The sequence below is a fragment of the Ambystoma mexicanum genome, chromosome 11 (genome assembly GCF_040938575.1).
Source record: "Ambystoma mexicanum isolate Mex_15411 chromosome 11, UKY_AmexF1_1, whole genome shotgun sequence".
In the NCBI taxonomy this organism is placed as follows: Eukaryota; Metazoa; Chordata; class Amphibia; order Caudata; family Ambystomatidae; genus Ambystoma; species Ambystoma mexicanum.
Window position 1 is genome coordinate 740,134,944 of NC_090934.1, and position 13,644 is coordinate 740,148,587.

Genomic DNA, 13,644 nt, shown 5'->3' on the forward strand with positions numbered 1-13,644 from the left:
CCACATGCATTTTGTGACTAATTTCCTGATCTTGACTACTTGTTGTGTAAGTGTATGAATCATGTGTGTAACTTTCCGTCGTACAGTATATGTAACGGCTTAGTTCTACTCATCCAGGTACATTCTGAGAGGTAGTTGGGGGGTGGGGGGGGTCCCGTGTAACCACTCGTTGGTCTCTGCCAGTTGACTGGCCCAATAATATTTGTTAATGATGGGTAGCCCAATTCCACTCACCCAGACAGAATTGTGAAATGTTGCAAGGGCGATTCAAAGTTGGGAGCTTTGCCACAGCAGATCTCTGAGAATAGCATCCACTCTATCAAACTCTGTTTTAGGAATAGCAATGGGGATATTTTGTAAGACGTGAACATATCTGAGAACCATTAGCATCTTGAAGAGAGTACCCCGCCCCAACAATTTTGGCCGCGATTTTTTTTAACATCTTGTGGAAGAAAGCAAGAGGTTATCAGTGCCAGGTTGTACGTCAGATGCCCATGGGTCCCTACAAATGTGAATACCCATATATTTAAATGACTCTCGGGCTATATGGTAAGTGCATAGTTGAAAGATTGCCAGGTCATCCCCACGTAGGGGAAACAGTGTTGATTTATGCCAATTCACTGCAACAGGAATGCTTGGGAGGACGTGCCATGGACCCTGACCCTCACTATCTGTGTTTCGCACTATCTGGTCCACCATATGAAATCACTGCCAAATCCCACTCACTGCATTGTTCTCTACTGGAAACCCCATATCACTGAATAAACCCTTTCTCAAAGTAAATGGAAAGAATTACGAGTGGGCTATTAATGAGATGGGCATGCTCTATTGCCACATGGAGAAATCTAATATTCATTTGGGTGGACCTGTCGGGCAAAGACCTACATTGATCATGGTGTATTATTGATGTGTTTACCAGTAACAAGCAGTTGGCGCGGAGCCTAGCTAGAATCTTAGCTTCAGCCTTGATGAGCGATATGGGTCTATATGAAGAGCAATCAGCAGGGGGTTTATTCTTTCTGGAGATGACCACTATTGTGGCTTGGCGAAGGACCAGGGTGGTACTTGCCCATTTCCCAGCTTTTCCCAAAGAAATCCTGCATTGGATTTGTGATTTTACATCCAAGTATTTTTCTCGATCTACACCAGGAATCCATTGGGTCCTGGTGCTTTCCCAGATTGGAGATCTGAAATCGCCCGGGCGATTACCTCTTCCATAATTTCTTGATCTAGCATGAATTTGGGTTTGTAATATGCAGTAACCTGAGCATGTCCATAATGGGAGGTTAATCTGGAATTCGGGGCGTCCGCTAAAGCTTCTCATAGTGCGAATGTGTCGGTTATCTCCCTGTCGTCTGATATTTTTCCACCCACCTCACACACCATTTCCCTAACATATCTCGAGTCCTCATCCCGTCTTTCAAGCCATGCCATGAATTTCACAGCTTTATCCCCTACTTCACAGGCTCGACTGATGCTGGATAGCTATTTGTCAAGATGAGGAAACTGTGGGAGAAGAATCAATAGAAAGAAAGTTACTGGAAAGTAATTTCTCCTTCTGCACATACTGTTCACTATTCGGGAGCATGCTCGTTGGGCTTTTGAGAATTTTCTGTTACATGCCTACTCGAGAGGCTTCAAGCTTCAAACCATGTGTGGATTGCGGCTCGGAGATGTCTTTCTCGGATAGGATTTGTCTCTATTGCTTGGGTGAGGATCACGACACCCAGGATTACAGGTTGTGCCAGTCCATGCACCCGAAAGCCCTTCGCCTTAAGATGCTTGACATCTTTACCAAGGCGGCTTCAGCCTCGGCACCAGCGCAGTCTTCTTTGGCTGCAGCACTGATGAGTCCCACTGTATCTGTTGTGACTGGCAATGTACCTGCTGGGTACCACTCCTGCACTTCTATGGGCTCGGACATGGACCAAAATGCAGCCGACAGACCCATACCAACCGTCTTTGGGCGTCACAGTGTTTGATGCTAGTCCTAGCTATTTATATGTATATATTTTGATTTTTTTCTTAGTGTTTTATGCTCTGTTTTCTCCTCCTCTCCCTTCTCCCTCTCTCTTCCTGCCCTCCTTTTCTTTTTTCTATGGACTTACTCTATCAGAATTGTCCCTGGACCTAGTATGATAGCAACAAATGTTTGTCTCCTCCCCACTTTACTTGTTCCTCCCCCTCCAGCACTATCTGAAATGTCATCAGGCCTAGTACGATAGTCGCTTATTTTGTTCCAATCCTCCTCCCTCATCTCTTGTTAATCTCCGGCTCTTCCAGAAATGGCGTCAGGTCTAGTATGGTAGTCGTCTGTCTGTTTCCCATTTCCTTCCTATCTGTGTTTTAGCTCTTGCACTATCTGAAATGTTGTCAGGCCGAGTCCAATAGTTAATTTCACATTCTTGTTGTTCATGGCCTGTAAGAATGTAATTGTATTTTCCCTTGTACCCTCCCTTGCCGTGAAGCGCTTTGAAACACATTGTGTATAGGCGCTATATAAATAAACTATCATATCATATATCGACTGCGCCGATCAGCGTTGTGGAACTGGGGGCACCTCAGGAATACATTCTACTCCTCATGAACACCTTTATGTGCAATATGTGTAACCTCTATGAGGAAGAGGGTAACCAGGTACCCTTTGGGTTAAAACCCCTGGTTTCTAGGGAGGAGAGAGATTTTCCTAGAGGAATTTCTACGATGAAGATGAGAATGTGCTGGGGTTGGCCAATCGCCTACTGGTTGCCAGTGGCCTCGATTTGTCTCCTCAGATGGCCATTCTGCCAGCTCCACACCCCCTTGTAAGCCTCAAGCTGCTTTTCAGCGAATGATGGCTAAAGGTAACCAATAATCTGGGGCTTTCTGCTCCGTCCAGATCTAAAATTCAGAATGAACTGTGCAATATTCTGCACGTTGCCCCCAAGAAACAGATGCTACTACCTTTCAATGTGATAGTGGAGGCCCTTGTGCTGGAGGTGTGGAGTCCTGCCTCTGCTTCGGAAGTTGGCAAAAAGCTGGCAAAAAAACTCTCTCCTGCTCTGTCTGATCAGAGTTTCTATCCTCTCATGCCTCTCCGGTGAGCCTGCTGGTTCAGGTCGCAACGGCTAGCATGAAGACCTCTACCTTCCCTTAATCCTGACAGGGAGAGTACGAGAGTCAACGCCTGGGGGAAGGTGGTGTTTATGTTGGACAGTGTTTCTTTATGTGCTGTGGATGCCTCTTGCGCTCTAGCAATGTTCTAGCTAATGCGGCTGAGCATATTCCTGAAAGGGAGATGTGGCACGGCTTTCTGGCTTTGTTCCCTGCTGGCAGTGAGGCTTCCCGCCAGGTGTTGCAATTGGGACTGGGCACTGCGGATTGTGTGGGCAGGTCCATGGCCATGAGTACGGTGGTCAGATGTCATTCATTGTAGAGGACGTCAGAATATGAAGTCAATGTCCAAGCCAAACCTTAGAACATGCCCTTTGATGGGCAGAATCATTTTTGAGCCGAGGCGGATGACACCCTCCAGAAGGTCCAGTCATCGAAAGTGATAGCCAAGTCCTTGGGGCTAGCCATGCATCAGCCCTCTGCACTGTCATCATAGGGAATGGATTTTTGTCCCTCCCCTGCCTATCTCCCAGTAGGTTGTGGTCAGCCTTTCCAGAGAGGAAGACGTAGAGGTGCCCAGAGAGGAAGTCCAGCTGCAGCCACAGTCAACTCTGCGCCTCAGAGGAAAACCTCAGTGACAGGCTCTGCCACAATACACCGGTGGGAGGAAGTCTTTCCCTTTTCAACTCTGCATGGCTGAGGACCACGTCCGATGCTTGGGCCTTTCAGGTCATTAAGCAGGGATATTGTCTCCCGTTCATAGCACCCTCAGGACCACGGCCCTCAGGCAACCACCCTGACTCAGGATCCATCCTCCTCGAGGAGGTCTGTCCACTTCTTTCAAAGACCGCGATCGAGCTGGTACCATGCTCGGAACGAGGCATGTGGTAGTAATTCTACCGATTCTCTGGTGCTGAAGCAGGATGGAGTCTTGCGTCCCAGTCTGGAACTGCAGCTGCTGAATATGTTCAATCGCAAGGACAAATTCAAGCTTGTTACTCTAACCCAGATACCGCAAGCCCTCAATCTACAGGACTGGTTGGCATCACTGGACCATCAGGATGCCGAATTCCACGTACCGATTCATTGGAAACACAGGCAGTACCTAAGGTTTGTGGTTGGCCGATATCACTACCAGTTAGCTCAGAGTCCTGACTTTGTCTTTCTTCAGATCCTGGGGTTTTCACAAAGATGTTAGCAGTAGTGGTGGCTCGCGTCAGGAGGAAGGGCATTCATATCTTTCTCTACCTGGACGACTGGCTCGTCCGAGCTGGTTCAACAGAGCTAGTGTTACTCTGCACATGCACTCCATTGCACAGCCTAGGCTTTAACCTTGACTTCAAAAGTCTCAGGTTTTGCTCTCCCAGTCTCTACGATTTATCGGAGTAATCTCAGACATTCGCCTGGGGATGAGCATTTCCACCCAAGGACCGAGTGACTAACATCTTTCAGATGGTCAATGTCCTCCAATCCCAGGAACAAGTCCTGGCCTCGTTCTTCCTGTGCCTTCTGGGCCGCATGGCTTCCAGCATCCAGTGGTGCCAGAGGCAAGGTTGTGCATGAGATAGTGTCGGTGGCATCTCTGTTGCCAATGGTCGCCGTTTCAAGGCCACATGTGGGACCTTTTGCAGGTCTCTGACGAGGTGGCTCAGTATTATGCGTGGTGGGCTGTGCAAGACAACTTGCTGAGACGTGCATTGTTTAGTCAACCTTGGCCCAGTATCTGACTGATTGGGGTGCTCATGTCAGACTGTTCGAGAACTGTGGTCTCCCACAGAGTCTCAGTAACACATCAACTTGCTGTAGCTGAGGCCGTTGAGGTTGGCCCTGGTCGCTGTCCTCCCCTCAGTGAAACGTAGGAGTGTGCTGATCCTGAGGACAACACACTACCTCAAGAAACAAGGTGTTTGAGGTCCTTGCCTGTGTGCAGAGAAGCAATTTGACTGTGGTTGCTGGCAACTGGGTCTCTGACGGCAGCACATCTGGCCGGAAGAGAGAACGTCACAGTGGATATCTTGAACAGACCGACTATGGGCTCCAACGAGTGGAAGCTCTGCCAGAAATTGCTGGAGGAGATCTTCTCCTTTTGGGAAACTCCTCAAGTAGACTGCTTTGCTTCCAGTGTGAACAGGAAGTGCGAGTTGTGCTACTCCAGGGAATTTCCTCATCAGGGAGCTCTATTGGATGCACTGATAGTCGAGTGGAAGTCAAACCTCCCTTATCCATTCCCGCTGATCCAGGTCATTCTGCTGGTTCTAAGGAGATTGCGCCTGTTTGAAAGTACTTTGGTTCTTATCGCTCTGATCTGGGCCTGGGGAACGTGGTATCCGAAGTTGCTGGACATGTCTGTCTGCCCGTCTTGACGCCTGGAGGAAAGTCATCATGCTCTCCCAATCGGAGGGGCGGGTCCTCCACTGGACCCTCCGAAGCATAGCTACTGAGATGCTGAGATAAAATTAGGACTTGTCAGACGACATCCTTGAAGTACTGCTCTGGGCTCAGAGGCCCGCAACTCAGTCTATGTTTGCCTCCTCATGGTGTCCATTTTATAATCGGCGTCGGTAGAGGCATCTGAACCCTTTATCCTGTCTAATTTCCCCTGTTTTGGATTTTTGTTGTCCTCGGCCCAAGCAGGTACTTGTTAAGGGATACTTACTCACTATTTTGTTTTTCAACAGGTCCCCAGAACAGAGCTTGTTCGCCACAATCCCCAATGTTATGAATTTCTTGCAGGCTTTGTGTAACCAGGTTAGTCCACGTCAATTGTTTGTTCCGCCGTGGGATTTAAATTTGGTTTGACGTTCCTTATGGGAGCTCCCCATTTGAGGCCCTCCATTCGTGTTCTATCGACTGCTCACCCTTAAAGTGAATTCCATGGTTTACATCACTTCCGTGATATGCATGCCTGAGCTCCAGGCCTCATCTGTTAAACCTCCCAAAAGAGGGGGGAACCGAGGTCACTGGCGCAGTGCCTCAAAATTGGCCTGACGTCATGTACATTGTGGGGTGCGAAGAGGCGTTGGACGGAGCCGAAGCAAAGGCGTACTGCGCCCCTTGGCAGCAGAAAAGTTTCAGAAGAACAGCAGCACTGTGGATAGGATTATCATAGATCATGACTCTGTGGGAGGAACAACCATCAGAAAGAACATTATCCTCTCCTGGGAACAGGGCTTGGCAAGGGGGTTAGCAGCTGCAGGGGAGGTGCTGTGGAGACCTGTGGAGATTTTGAACAGAGGACTGCAAAGAGGAACAGCGTTAGAGCAGTGGTGCCCAGTCCCTCCCGTTGTCATGATCCATCGATCACGCCCCTTTTGGTCCTCCTGGTGCTTGGCACGTCGGGGGTTACTCGCTGTAGTACACCCAACATGGCCGAACTCACAGAACGCGGTCTATCGACCTTTACGTCCATGCAGCACGTTCCATAAAGGAACGATGCCCCCGCGGCTCCGTGCGTCTCAACGCTATCATTAGCTGAAGCTAGACGTGCGTCGCAGTTCGTGCTCCTGGAACTGAGTTGCTACTCGAATTCCAGGACCCATTCCTTCTCCTTCCTACCCCCTGTACCTGTATTCCATCCGCAGACCGCTCGTGTGCGGCCTTCGTTCCTGGTCTTCCTGGAGTTCCGTGGTCCCAGACGAAGAAGCTGAACGAATCCTGGAATCTGACGACGGCCGAGCGGGCCTATACAAGACCCGAACGGCACGGAAGAAAACCCCAGCGAAGGATCCCGCAAGGCAGCAAAAACAGGTGAAAAAAAAGGAAACCTGTGACAGATTGAGACGCCACCTGATTGAATTCGACACAGACATGGAAGCGGCCATCCAGGACCTTATGCGTGGCATGCAAGAGCTGACGACCGAAGTGCAAAATTTAAAGGCAGAGAACGCTGCCTTAAAGCAATTGGTATTGTCCCGTGAATCTGCTACGAAAGAGTGTGTAATCCTGGGCGGCGTTGTTGATAAATATGATGGTTCTGCAAAGAGCCTTCGTGGATTCCTTGACTCATGTTTGGTCCACTTTACTTTCAAGCCTTATTATTTTTCTACGCCAAGGGCTAAGGTGGGCTTTATTATTTTGCATCTTTCCCGCAATGCCTTGACCTGGGCCACCCCACTGGTTAACTCTGGGGATTCTCTCCTGGATGATTACAATGGCTTCATACAGGCCCTTAAGACCATGTTTGACCGCCCAGAGAAGGTCTACAGTGCCCAGGAACGTCTACTCTACTTTCAACAAGGTTCCCAGGATATGCTCACGTACGTCACACGCTTTAAACAGTTGGCTAAAGAAGCGGATTGGTCCTCTGAAGCTTGTTTTACCCTATTTCGAAGGGGGCTAAACAAAGACATCAAGGATGAACTAGCCAGAGTGGCGCGCCCAAGTTCTTATCAGGCCCTGATGGATCTTGCTCTGCAGATTGACTTTCGCATTCAGGAGAGAAAGGCAGAGAAAAAGAAAAGCAAGCTACCACTCCAGAAGAGCCCCATTGGAATAACCTTGAGTCCTGAAGGTATTTCCACTTCGAGTAACGAGCCTGAACCTATGCAGCTAGGGGCATTCCGTGGACCCATATCCTCCCAAGAAAGAATGCGTAGGATCCATACCGGGTTGTGAATGTATTGTGCATCAGACAAACATTTAGTAAGAGAGTGCCCAATAGCCCCTCCACGGCGCTCGGGAAACGCCAGCTCCTGATCCTAGATGGAGCACAGGTTCGGGAGAGAGATGTCTGCTCCACATCAATTCTATCCTTGAACTCTCCTGGATAAAATTCTTTGGTGATCTTACAGGCCTTTTTATCGCCATCCAAGAAGGAAACGTTACCCATCCTGGCACTGGTGGACTGTGGAGCTATGGGGATTTTCACAGAACAAGAATGGGTTCTTAAACACCATTTTCCTTACGAATCCCGGACTATTATGCAACCTGTAGAAGCAATTGATGGAAGGCCCCTTTCTTCAGGACCCATAACCCTTCAGACCAAGGACGTCGAACTTGCCATAAACCACCATCGAGAAAGGATCAAATTGGACATCAGGTCGGCCCATTACCCAATGGTATTGGGAATGCCCTGGCCTCAAAAACACAATCCGTACATCACTTGGACAGCGGGTTCCTTGTTCCTGGGCTCAGAATTTTGTATGTCCCACTGCATAATGTCAGACCTCGCTCCGACACCATCAGAAGGACCTCCTACGAATCACCAAAGTAAAATCTCAGTCTCAAAAATTACTCGGATCCCGGAGATATACCAGGAATATTCTGATGTTTTCTCTTCTGCCATTGTCCAGGCGTTACCTCCCCATAGACCAGAAGACTGTGCTATAGAAACAGACCCTTCCGCTGTGATTCCCTTTGGAAGGATGTTCATATTGTCCGAACCTGAAAAGAAAGCCCTTCGAAAATACCTGGATACTAATCTTGCAAATGGCACCATACAACCCTCTAAATCCCCAGCAGGGGCCTCACTGTTTTTTGTTCCCAAGAAAGATACCAAGGAACTCAGACCGTGTCTGGATTATCGAGGTCTAAATCAATGCACCCTTTAGGATCGCAATCCGTTACCCTTGATCTCAGACATTCTGGAGGCAATAAGGGGCACAGTTGTTTTCACCAAGTTGGATCTCAGGGGTGCCTACCATCTGATTCGTATTAGGGCAGGAGACGAGTGGAAAACAGCCTTTAGAACACCCTTCGGTCATTATGAATACTTGGTCATGCCCTTTCGACTTGCTAATGCCCCAGCGGTATTCCAACGTTTCATGGATTGGGTGTTCTCTGACATGCTGTTTCTTTATGTGATTGTCTATTTGGACAACATCCTAATATTTTCGAAGGACATTTCCAAGCATGAAGAACATGTAAAGGCAGTGTTACGACGACTATGCGAAAACAAACTCCTGGCAAAGCCTGAGAAATGCATCTTCCATGCTTCTACTATGCACTACCTAGGATTTGTCCTTAGTCCAGAATGCATCGGAATGGATCAAACCAAGGTTAAGGCTATATTATCCTGGCCAAGTCCCATCTCTGTGAAACAAATCCAGTATTTCCTGGGGTTGGCTAATTTCTACAGGAAATTCATACCTTCCTTTTCCGAGATATTCCAACCAATCATTGCCCTGTTAAAGAAAGACATTTCCTTCCTTTGGACCACAGCTCAAGAGGAAGCCTTCCAACGTTTGAAGACTGAGTTTACACAAGCCCCCATCCTGGCTCAACCTGATGTCAACCAACCATTCATAGTGGAGACAGACCTCCAGCTACGCTATTCGAGCCGTTCTCAAACAGCTATTATGGACAGAATGGAGCACCCCATCGCTTACCTTTCACGGACATGAACTCCCAGTGAAACCCATTACTCAGTCTTGGAAAAGGAACGGCTAGCCATCCGTGAAGCCTTCACCGAGTGGCGTCATCTTTTCCTAGGAGCAAAACATCCTGTCCAGGTCCGCACGGACCATCGAAACCTACAAGTACTGCAGGCCTTGGAATGTAGGAATAGCCGTCAAGCTTGGTGGGCCTTCTTCTTTGCCCAATATCAGTTCCAGATTCACCACGTTCCTGGAACACAGAATCTAACAGCTGATGCCCTCTCTCGACGTCCAGACTACGAACCTCAGGGAGATCGGGCATATCCCAAGATGTTTCCTCACGCAATATTTATAGCTCAAGCAAACAATCTCCTGGAAGACATTTGCATACAAACTCAGACTTCGGAACTCTGGAAGGGTCTTTCAAAAGGAAATCAATGGGATCTGAGAACCAAGGACGGATACTTGTTTAAAAATAACAACCTGGTCATTCCACCACAGAAACTACAACAAAAGGTTATAAACCTCTGCCATGATACCCTTCACTCCGGTCATCGTGGCATTTCCAATACCCTCCGTCTAACACAAAGACAATTCTGGTGGCCCAGAATGAAGGCTGATGTTCAACTGTACGTTCAATCTTGTTCCATCTGTAATCAAAACAAACATGACAACCAGAAACCAGCAGGACTCTTATTACAGCCTACTCCAACGACGAGACCCTGGGAAGTCATTGCTACAGACTTCATTGTAGAATTACCTTTTGGTCCTCCTGGTCCTTGGCACGTCGGGGGTTACTCGCTGTAGTACACCCAACATGGCCGAACTCACAGAACGCGGTCTATCGACCTTTATGTCCATGCAGCACGTTCCATAAAGGAACCATGCCCCCCCAAAGCTCTGCGCGTCTCAACGTTCTCGTTAGCTGAGGCTAGACGTGCGTCGCAGTTCGTGCTCTTGGAACTGAGTTGCTACTCGAATTCCCGGACCCATTCCTTCTCCTTCCTCCCCCTTCTACCTGTATTCTATCCGCGTTCCGTGCAGACCGCTCTCGCGTGCGGCCTTCCTTCCTGGTCTTCCTGGAGTTCCGTGGTCCCGGACGAAAAAGCTGAACGAATCCTGGAATCCGACGACGGCCGAGCGGGCCTATACAAGACCCGAATGGCACGGAAGAAAACCCTGGTGAAGGATCCCACAAAGCAGCAAAAACAGGTGAGAAAAAAGGAAACCTGTGACACCCGTGGCACACGGTGAAGAAGCGGCTGTGGGCAGGAGGAAGAGCACAAGACATGAGGTCCAGACAAATACTGGAATATAAGGACCTGCATGTTGGGTAGCGCTCGCGAGATTCGGTTCAGCAAGGTGGGCAGGTGAGGTAGATGCCCCCAGGGGTAGAGTAGTCCCCAGCAGTATGCCACAACTATCAAAGCCCCTCCCGGGGGGTCGTCCATCGCTCACTGCTGGGGTTGACTTGCTGGAACGTCGAAGAAAATTGCAGAAGAGCCTGAAAACCACCCAGAATTGCATATCCAGCTCTAGCAGAAGCAACCACGCTAGACAGCATCGATTTGGCCATCATGTCCCAGATTCCCAAGGCAAAAGGGACAGACATCCCTGCCCGCTATAAGCACTTGTATCACGCCCCACTGCAAAGGGCCACCTAGAACGCTGATGGAAGCAGAAGGACAACATGAAAGCAAGCCTGCACCGGGAAGAGCAGGTAGCAGAAGTTTACCCCGATATGCAAACATCACTCAGTAAAGATGATCTGGTTGTGGACCTCCAAGGCAAAATAACCTCATTTCAGGATCAAATTGCCTCACTGAAAGAGGAGTTGAGGAGCTCACTGAAAGAAATTAAGGTGGACATTGCAAACCTAGGGGAACATGTCTATTCCAATGAGTGTGCCCTAACTGAGGTGAGCGAAGACCTGCAGCAAAACAGTGAGCTCCTAGAGCTCATGACATGAACCGCCCAAAACCTTGAACTCCAGGTTGAAGATCTGGAAACCAATTGAGAAGATCAAACATATGTATCAAAGGATTACAGGAGTGTGTGCCAGATCAGGACCTGAAGTGCAACATTGTATTGGCGTTTTGCTGACTGAAGCCTCGCCTAAGGACGTTGGAATAGATGGAATTTATCGGGTGCGGCACAAGAGGTCAGAGCATGGGGCATGGTCTAGAAATGTGTTGGTGGCAATGAGCAGAAAAACAATATTGAGGGCGGCCAGCTCGCAGGGAAATACCATCAATGGTTCGGATGTCCAGCTCTATCAGGACTTGGCTATGACCACTTTACTGAAACAGAGATCCATCGGACCAGTAATACACGCCCTGAATCAGAAACTGATCAAATACAAATTAACCGTCCCCTTTGGCCTGCTCTTCACCGTGAATGATACATTTTAAGTTACACACCGTAGTGACTAGCGTACTAGCCTCTCATAGAATGCTTTAGCCGACGATGGTGTGCCCGGATCTTCCTCCTTGTCCTGGCCGCAGTTGTGACCTGCAGATCTGGGGGTGCAGGAGGAGTGCTGGGCACTGTTAGGAAAGATTTCATCTTGTATGTAATTTTCCCTCCATGTGCAACCCCCAAACTTTTTGCTGCTGTTTTACACCCTGATCTAGACTTTGCCATATAAGCGCAGCCTTCCACCGCTCTCCTCTGGGCTTTCGCTCAATTCTTATGGGGAAACTGACTGCCCTTAAGACAGTCAGTATGGGGAGACTTCGTTTCCCTTAGTCATTTTCTCATGTTGAAGCTTTTGTGCAACATAACACAAGAGGGCACTGTAACCTAAGTTACTGCACTCTTGGGTCTCTAGTCATTCCAAAGGCCCTAGAAACCTCTCGCTGGACTTATGAACTGTCCAAGTGTGTCGCGGACAGAACTGGTGGCAGCTATCGTTTCTTTTGTGTTTTGAACCCTTTTTTGCCATGTTATCCGTGCTTACTGCGTTTGGCACGAGTAAGTGGCCTGGCTCCAAGATGGCCATGCCACGAGGTTCTTTGTCCTGTCTGCTGACCGTCTTGCCCCTTCACCTTCCGCCAGGTCGCACTGAACCAGGGCCATCCTTATTTGGTCATGCACTTTCCTGCAAAACACAAGGCTTTCGCAGGCTTCTGCATGCCTTGTGTGTGCCTTCAGGATGTGGGCTGGGATGTCTGTTCCCAATACACATCCTGGGTGCCAGAGAGTCTGGAGTGTCCTGAATGCCTGGGACCACCGTGGTCCATGATAGGTCCACGTATGGTGTGAGTGTTTGTGAGCAGATCTCCCATTGGGTCCTCTCCGTTTTGGCACAAAGGGAACTTTGGATAAGGGGAGGCTGAAAACACCACTACCATGTCGATCTCCTGTGTTCACACCGAGCAAGGGATAAGGAGCCAAGTATCCTGCAACAAGAAGCTGAGTCGAGGAACCGCTGGTGACCCGCAGAAGGTTTGGCAGCCTGAACTGCTGTCGTCCTGCGAGACCCCTCTGCATCTGATCGTCCTAGAAGGTCTGCGAAGGCGCTTTGACCCATTGGAATAGTGGGATCAACTATTCCCGGCACCTTCATCAAACCCTGCAAGTAAGCCTCTTCGTAAGTGTCCCTGGGCCAACCAGGGGGCTGACCAGCTTACGCAGGGCACTTTGCTCTGTCACCGCCGCTGTTTCGGGGAAGCCCTCAGAACTTGGTCTACTGCTTACTCTGCGTCCACGGCACACTCACACCGAATTTCGTACACTTGACATTCCCAGGTCTGAAGTGAGACGAGTGCGCCCAGAGTAAACGCGGTTGCCGTGTTGCCCTGCTGCGGTAACAACCTGTGCACGTTCGCTGCATTTGGGACACCCTCGACCCTGCATCCTGCTACACAGAATCTACACGGTGTCGAGACATCCTGATCATCGCAGCGGAACCTGCCAGCAACGTGAACTGAAGAAGTCTGGTACTGCCTGCGTCGGGGACCGGTGAGTAGTCCATACCCCAACCGGTGGCCCCTCGCGCAGGAGCCCGTTTCTTTTCTACCGCTGTTGCGAAATAGCGACTCTATCCCGCACTCTCACCCTGCCTCTGCCCACAAGTGGAGGCCTTGCTCGAGTAGTGGGGACTTGTTCTGCTTCACTCCATTCACCTTCCTGAACTACCTGAAATCCTTGAAGAGGCCCCCTTTTGTCCACACCAGCGTGTGCAGGTACTTTTGAGCATAAGGCTCCTCTCTTCGTAGGGCTCAGACTTCCTCCT

General features: G+C 49.3%; 1 protein-coding gene across 3 annotated transcripts in view; it reads right to left on the minus strand.

The window, feature by feature from the left end:
• The window catches only part of USP47 (ubiquitin specific peptidase 47), a 2,970,466-nt gene that overhangs the window by 1,015,793 nt on the left and 1,941,029 nt on the right, over positions 1-13,644 (minus strand). The gene's annotated exons all lie outside the window — the stretch shown is intronic.